This window comes from Myripristis murdjan, chromosome 19 (genome assembly GCF_902150065.1).
Source record: "Myripristis murdjan chromosome 19, fMyrMur1.1, whole genome shotgun sequence".
NCBI lineage: Eukaryota > Metazoa > Chordata > Actinopteri > Holocentriformes > Holocentridae > Myripristis > Myripristis murdjan.
The window spans coordinates 18,553,087-18,560,414 of record NC_043998.1 but is presented as its reverse complement, the minus strand read 5'-3'; the positions used below and the strand labels follow the sequence as shown (position 1 = coordinate 18,560,414).

The window sequence follows — 7,328 nt, the reverse complement described above, 5'->3', positions numbered from 1 at the left end:
AGTCGGACGAGGGCGCTCACGTGGCCGCAAAGTTTGAAACTCACCTTTAGCTGTTCGTGGACATTTCTCCGATTTGGGGCCCGCTCCAGCCTTCAGGCCCTCAACACGACAGGCTGACTAATAGTGGAGTTAGGATTCTCTGCGGCTTTCAGGAGCACTTAATGTGCACTGTGCTGTAGGGGAGTGCAGTTAAGTTTCAGTAGATCTTCCCAGAGTCTCTGTGGCCACCTCGCAGCTCACTACCTCCCATCTTAACAAGACATTTAGTCTCATATTCAGTGTTAAAATCACATTTTTCCCCACAATTTTCTTGAATCTAGTGTCATTTTCTTGATACTCGCTGACTGATCTGCCTTAATCTGCCCTGTTCCAACATATTTATACTTGTTCCCAGAAATATTCCAAAAACTGCACTGGAAACAAGTGAGATTATCCCATCCCACCGGGTGATTTTTGTTTTATCTTGTTTGAAGGAAAACAAGATTGTAACACTAAATATGAGACTAAATGGCTTGATAAGACTTGTGCAGGTGGCGTTCCTCTTTAAAGGGATTATCTGTGATCTAACCCTAGACACCTTTTTCCTTGGATTTTCTGTAAAAGAAGTTACAATGTACCAGAGATTTTTTTTTTTTTTTTTTCCCAGTGAAGAGCTACCATGACACATGAGTGTTTTGAACAGCAAATGTAAAAGCTTTCATGAACGGGTTGAATCACCATCGTGTTATATCAGTGGGTGACACAAAATGGCAGTACGCACATTGAATGTCCCAGATTTCTACCTTAAAGTACACTGTGGCGTTGATTTGATTCTGTTTACCCTCTTCAGCTCAGCATTACCCATGGGTGGGTTTGTTGTTATTGCACAGCAAAACTTTGTTCAAACCAACAGAAATTTAAATTCTAATGGAGATCCCAAGGTTGCCAAACATACCAAATATGTCCTGTGCAATTACAGTGAAATGTGTATTAAATGATGCACAAGGTATCAAGATATTTTCTATCTGATGTGATGCTGCAACCATAAACCGGTGGAATCTAGTTCTGAATACTTGCCAATATAAGATGTAGCTATAATGACAGACACATAATATGTATGTGACCTTGTCCTACAGTATGGAGAAAATGCTGTTGTAACTTAACAGCTACATTAGATGAAGCTTAATGAATAGAGTTTTAAGGGGCTAATTATGATGCACTCTCTGCTATTGTGCTTGATTTAACCCCACCCTTGTTTTTCCTCCCTCTGTCTCTTTAAATCCAGATTGCCGAGACATCAAACTCTTTCCTGAATCGAATGCTGAACAGAGACACCATCACAAGAATAACAATAAAAGTAAGTGGCAATCCGTGCCTTCTTGGACCTCCCGTAGATAATAGATGTCTAAACATCTCCGCTAATGGCTTTGAAATGCCAGCTGTTTGTTGTTTGCCTGTGATTAGTTTTCTTTTTGTGGAATAAACCATCTCTCATTTGAAAATGGTAATTGCGGCCTGCACAGTGGGAATGGTGAGGCATTTGTATTGGATCCTTTGGTGTGTGTATGTGTGTGCGGGGGTAGCGAGGCAGCATGTTCGGCAGCAGTCGACAGCTCCTCTCCAGAGTCCTTCCTCTGGCAGAGACTGCTGCTCTGCCATATTGGAAAGGCAGCATCAGCAAGGAGATCGCCCAGGGCTAGCTTGAAAAAAGAGACCATTAATTGGATTAATGGGGGAGGGTGGGGGGCGATTGAGTGGCTGGATAAACACAGTGACCCCTTGTGGCTGGGAGGAGTCTCAAGGGCAGCAGGCAACGCCAAAAATGAAAGAGGAGCAGGGGAGGTTGGGGGGGGCCTCAGGGTCCCACTGGAAAGGCTGCAGGGCTAGAGAGGAGCATGGACTCTGACAGCTGTCAAAACTCCCTCAGATACACTCTCGCACATCCGCTACACACACACACACTCACACACACATTCAGCCACACACTGCCCACTGCCCCCTCAAGCTTATGAGTCCTCAGGCAATCCCTCTCCCAGCCAACAATGCTGCTGGCCCAGCACATGTATTTTTCAAGCTCATCTACACATACACACATGCAAAACACACACACACACACTCACGCCATCCAAACAGAATTATTCATGCCAGGCGTGATATCAAATATCAGCAGTAGGGCTGCTCTTCAAATCCACACTTTGTAGGGGGAGTGGTGTTAATAGAAGCTACAGATGATTGATGCTCAGAGAATTTTATGGATTTGTTTTGCTGTTTTTCTCACCTTAAGGGTATCTTACCCACAAAGTTTTATTTTGTGGCAAACTGATATTCCTTTTGCGGCACAGCGTTCACAAAACCCGGTGCTGAATACTGATGCCGAGCACAGTGGCAGCTTGAATTAGCATTGAAGGTGGAGTGGCAGACCGCCACAGCGACCTCATCACAATAGGCAGAGTGGGTTCGCCATCCATTTGTCAACGGAGGCCCAAACAGATGACAAGTTATTGAGAGCGTGCTACTGGAGTGTGAAGAGGGAGAGAAATGCAGTCTCTCTAATTACCGTCCTGACAGTTTGGATAAAAGGGGTTTTGTGTTGCAACACCAACAGCCTGTCATTCACAGTACAGTAAATGATATGTGAAATGAGAAATGGGCAAAAAGCTGGTATAAAGGATGGGCACAACACAAGGTGAGTTTCATAGTGGGGGACATGTTGATGGTCTGCATGCAAAAAGAAAGACATGTTCAATAAACCTGCAGCTTTAAAGGACCACACGCAATTTTTAAGAGTTTTGCCCGTCGATCACGTCACCCAATGTGGGACAGGAGGATTAGTTTCTGGTAGGTAGCTCTATCTGGTGTGAAAGCTAACACTTAGAAATTTGTCTTTGGCTTGCATGACCAAAAGTTATAAAATGTAGGATTAAAAAGATAAAAAATAAAGCAAATTTGAATCACAAATAGCTAGAATGAAAATCATAATCAAAACTCATTAAAATAAGACATCTTAGAAACTGCATTTACGTAATAGAGAATCATTTAAAAATCCAAAAATTGAATCCACTTGTATTGGTATCGGCGTTGATTTATGATGATTTATGATGATTTATGATGGTTTTCCCTCTTGAACTCCAATACAACTAAATTACACAGAGAACTGAAGTTGCATTCAACTTACAACACTTTGTGATATTCCAGAAAATTCCATGACCAGTGGAAATCCTGGTTTCATTTTTACGATCTAATGGATTTGAAATATTAATCAAGAATGAGTTTGGTGACACAGGAAAGGTTTTCAGTGAATTTTGAGGTAAATGTTGATGTAATTTGGGTAAATTTCAAAATATGCCATAACTGTCACCTATTTACAATGAAATTTGCGGCCCACTAAAATGAAGAGTTGTCCTGATTTCTAATTTATCAGTGCTCTAAACAGGCCTGAAATTCACATTTTCTCATTTTTAGGATAATTGTAGTGGCATATAATTATTTAACATACTGTATGTTAGCGCATTAGCATTCACGACAGAGCTATCTACCAAAGACAAACATCGACACTCATTGAGATTGAGATGACCAGCTGCTCAAACTCCAAAAGTCAGTATAGTCCTTTTGCATCGTGGCTCCTAATGTCAACTATGCTCTGTTGAATCTTTGTATAATTCCTTTTCCTTTTTGTTCTAATCCATACTGTCCATACTGTTTCTTCTTCCAGATGATGCATATTACTGACCGGCCTGAATATAGAGGAGATTTACCCCGAGACAAATAGTTTTATCACATACGATGGATCGATGACCATCCCACCGTGCTTTGAGACGGCCACGTGGATCCTGATGAACAAGCCGGTACATCACACGGATGCAGGTAAGTGTCAGCCGCCGGCCCAGGGCTGAAACATAACAGACAAAATCTTCAGGGATTGCCTGTCTCAGCGGAGGATTTCTCTCCCGTGGCGCCTAACCATGCTTCTGTCTGTGAAACAGTCAGAGCGCGGCGCTGAGGCATTTTTTTACTCCAAACTTTCTCAGCTCTCCCTTTTGTCTAATCCTCTATACAGTCCCGCCTGGAAAATAAGCAGCGGATCAAAATGCTTGCCTCTCATTTCCATGTCTCCTCTTCCAAATTTCTCTCAATTGGGGCTTCCTCTCTCTCCTCTCTCTCTTTGTCTCCATCCAAGATGCACTCCTTACGGCTGCTGAGCCAGAACCAGCCGTCTCAGATCTTTCTGAGCATGAGCGATAACGTTCGCCCAGTCCAGCCGCTCAACAACCGCTGCATCCGCACCAACATCAACTTCAGCATGCAGGGCAAAGACTGTCCCAACAACAGGGCTCAGAAGCTCCAATACCGAGGTAAACACTGGCACAGAATTCCCCCCCGCCACCGTGCTTTTCTCTGGCATTGATATTTTTAGATAATTGGATAAAGCACAACATCATTGGTGTATTGAGGTTACAGACCATCTGTGTTTCATCATGCAACACCATATCGATCATAACTGCACCGTTCTCTCTGTCTGATAGTATGAAGTCTTTTCCCAGCTCTGCAGCTTTTATCACCTCTATTACCTTCAGCAATAGCCCCGCAGCTACAGAGGGGAGCCTCGGATTCAAGTGTATTTGAGCTAAAAGTGCATTGCAAGGCAAAGTCGCACTTCAAGCTTTGGCAATGTGCCTGCATCTATCATGTGCCACCACCAAACCTTCCACGCCTGTTTGTATCCACTAAACCTCTGACAAGTGATTGACAAGATATGATTTGGTCACTGGTGATTAGTATTAGTGTCAGCGTGCAGGGAACATTGCTCCCGAATGTTCCCCCGATGCGATTATGTTCCAAATTGATTCCTAGGGATTTTTGTTTGATCTTTGCTCGACATTGTAATGACAAAAAAACAGGGGATCGAATTTGCCAAGAGCAGCATGGGGGGCATCATATGTTTAGCACGTCTCTCTCAGCTAGTATATCCAGGCAACGGCTGCACACAATGTTGAATTTTACCCCTGAAGCATAAATATGTTCAGGGCAAGAGGTAACACCCTCTCCAATTATTCATTGTTTCTTTTTTTTTTTAGGATTTACTGCACTGTAACCGACAGACACCCGGATTGTCTCTCTCTCTCTCTTTTGTTCCCTATCTCTCTCTCTCTCTCTCTCTCTCTTTTGGTCTGCTGTACTTGCCTCCGAGATGAAATTCATATTCTGTGCAGCGGTTGTTGGGAGATTTAAACTCTCCCCACCCACCTCAAACCCTCCTCATAGTCAAACAAACACGCACAAAGGCGCAGACACATGTCGCACGCACACACACACACACACACACACACACACCCAGAGTCTCAACCATCCTCTGCAGAGACCCCTTCATGGCACGCAGACTCCAAAGTGAGTGCGTGCACACATCCGCTCTCACTCATTCTTGCAATCGTGGGCTTACGAGCCACTCGCACACGGGCCACACACACTCACCTGCACACACACACACACACACACACACACACCAGCACGCAGCTCTGTCTCGCCCCCTCGTATTCCCAGAGAGCAACCGCAAACACAAAAGCAGAGCTGCGTATTTAATTTGTTTAGAGATGTAAATATCTTCAAGGTGAAGCGGGAGATGTTTGTGTGTGTGTGTGCGGGCGGGGGTCTCATTAGCAAAGGGGAACTGGGTCTTATTGGTTATTTTTGTGGGGTTAACCTTAAGGGTAGGAGGAACAAGTGCGACTCCTCCCTGCCCCTCCCCCCTCGCCTCCAGAGAGGTGATCTTCAGGGTAATTGACTGTGAAATCAGGGAGGTCTGATGAGGAAATTTCACTAAAACATCACACTCGAGTAATTTCCGCTCTTCTCATTGCTGCGAGGCACCTCTTTTTCCTTTTTTTTTCCTTTCTTAAATCAAATTCCAATGTTTACTCATACGTTTGGCACCCCCGCCCTCACCAGGACCACCACCACCATCACCACCACCGTGCACACTCATGCAGTCCATCAACCAGAGTGCCATTCTTCTTCCAAATTGTGTGTTATTGCCGAAGATGAAATATGAGGGGGGGGGATAATGCGAGAGGGGCGGTATGGAACGGGACGGCGCACGAGTTGGACTGTGGAGAGCGCCGCATATTATAAATCAGTATTCTCACTCCTGTCCTTCTCCTCTCTTCCAGTGAACGAGTGGTTGCTAAAGTAGCCTCCCTTGGATGAGCATGGAGACAAGTGTCAGAGATGGAGAGGGGGAGCAGAAGAGGAGGGGAGGAGGGAGAGGGAGAAGAGAAGTGGAACAGGGATCAAGGCTGCATCTCATCTAAGATTATTTCATGACATTGTATAGAGAAAACCAACACGGGACATTATCAAAATAAGAGACTTTGCGCTGCCAGCAAAGAGACTTCTTTTCATACATTGAGAACTGGTTGAACCCCCTGATCTTAACACATGCTAATTAGCCCTCAACCCCCCAACCCCGTATATCTATATGAAACATTTTGATACCAATACTTTTTTTGGGAGAAAAAACCATCTTGAAAACACACTAAAAAAACAAAACATGGAAGCATTTATTTGATAGCCTCCTAACCGATAGGACTAAGGGGGGACTTTGAAGCCTTTGTACATAAAGATGTTGCTATTAATGGGAAAATCCAAGGACTAAGTCACTGCCCCCCCTTCCCCCCCCACACCCACCCGGTCAAGATGAAGTGGTCGACAAGAATTTTGCCCAGACCCGTCATTTAAAAAAAAAAAAAAAAAAAAAAAAAAAAAATCACCAACAAGGCATGCAAACAGCAAAACCAAGAGAGAGGGATCGCAGCCTTGCCTTGTCATTCTCAAAAAAACTAAAGTCATGTCATGGAAGATGAGCAAATATTTACAGGCTTTCTATAGCCGAGAGCAACCAGAGTGTCTTGGCCTTGTTTGTACATATTATAATTATCAATACTGCTGAAAAATGAATATGTAAAGAAAAGTAACGAATAAACATTCAAAAGATATATTAAGAGGATTTAAAAAAAAAAAAGAGATAAAGACAAAAAGTTGAGTATTTTAAAAAGCTTGGCACACTTTGAATTCTGGAGCAGTTCTCAGTCTGAGCTGATGCCTTTTATTTCTGTTTTATTGTTTACAATGGTCATACACTGTGTTTGAGTAATGTTATCAGCCCAATAAATGTGTCTGGAAAGTTCACTTTTTGGAAAATGCTTCACTATGCGCGGATCTGACGTAACTGTATCTGTACCTGTTTTGTACTGTTCCATATTAAATGTGTTGATATGTCAATATAGTCCCTCTGAAAGGCATGCTCAATGAGGTTTGGCTCCTTCCCCGGCTTCATCCGCAGAGATAACCGCTGG

At 43.6% G+C, this 7,328-nt stretch overlaps 1 long non-coding RNA gene across 1 annotated transcript; it reads left to right on the top strand.

Moving 5' to 3' along the window:
• Nucleotides 1-1,258: 1,258 nt before the first annotated feature.
• Nucleotides 1,259-6,994, top strand: LOC115377404 (uncharacterized). Its single transcript, XR_003930044.1, has 4 exons — nucleotides 1,259-1,336; nucleotides 3,692-3,843; nucleotides 4,157-4,331; nucleotides 6,144-6,994. It is a non-coding gene; the product is annotated as an uncharacterized LOC115377404 (long non-coding RNA).
• The last annotated feature ends 334 nt before the right edge of the window (nucleotides 6,995-7,328 follow it).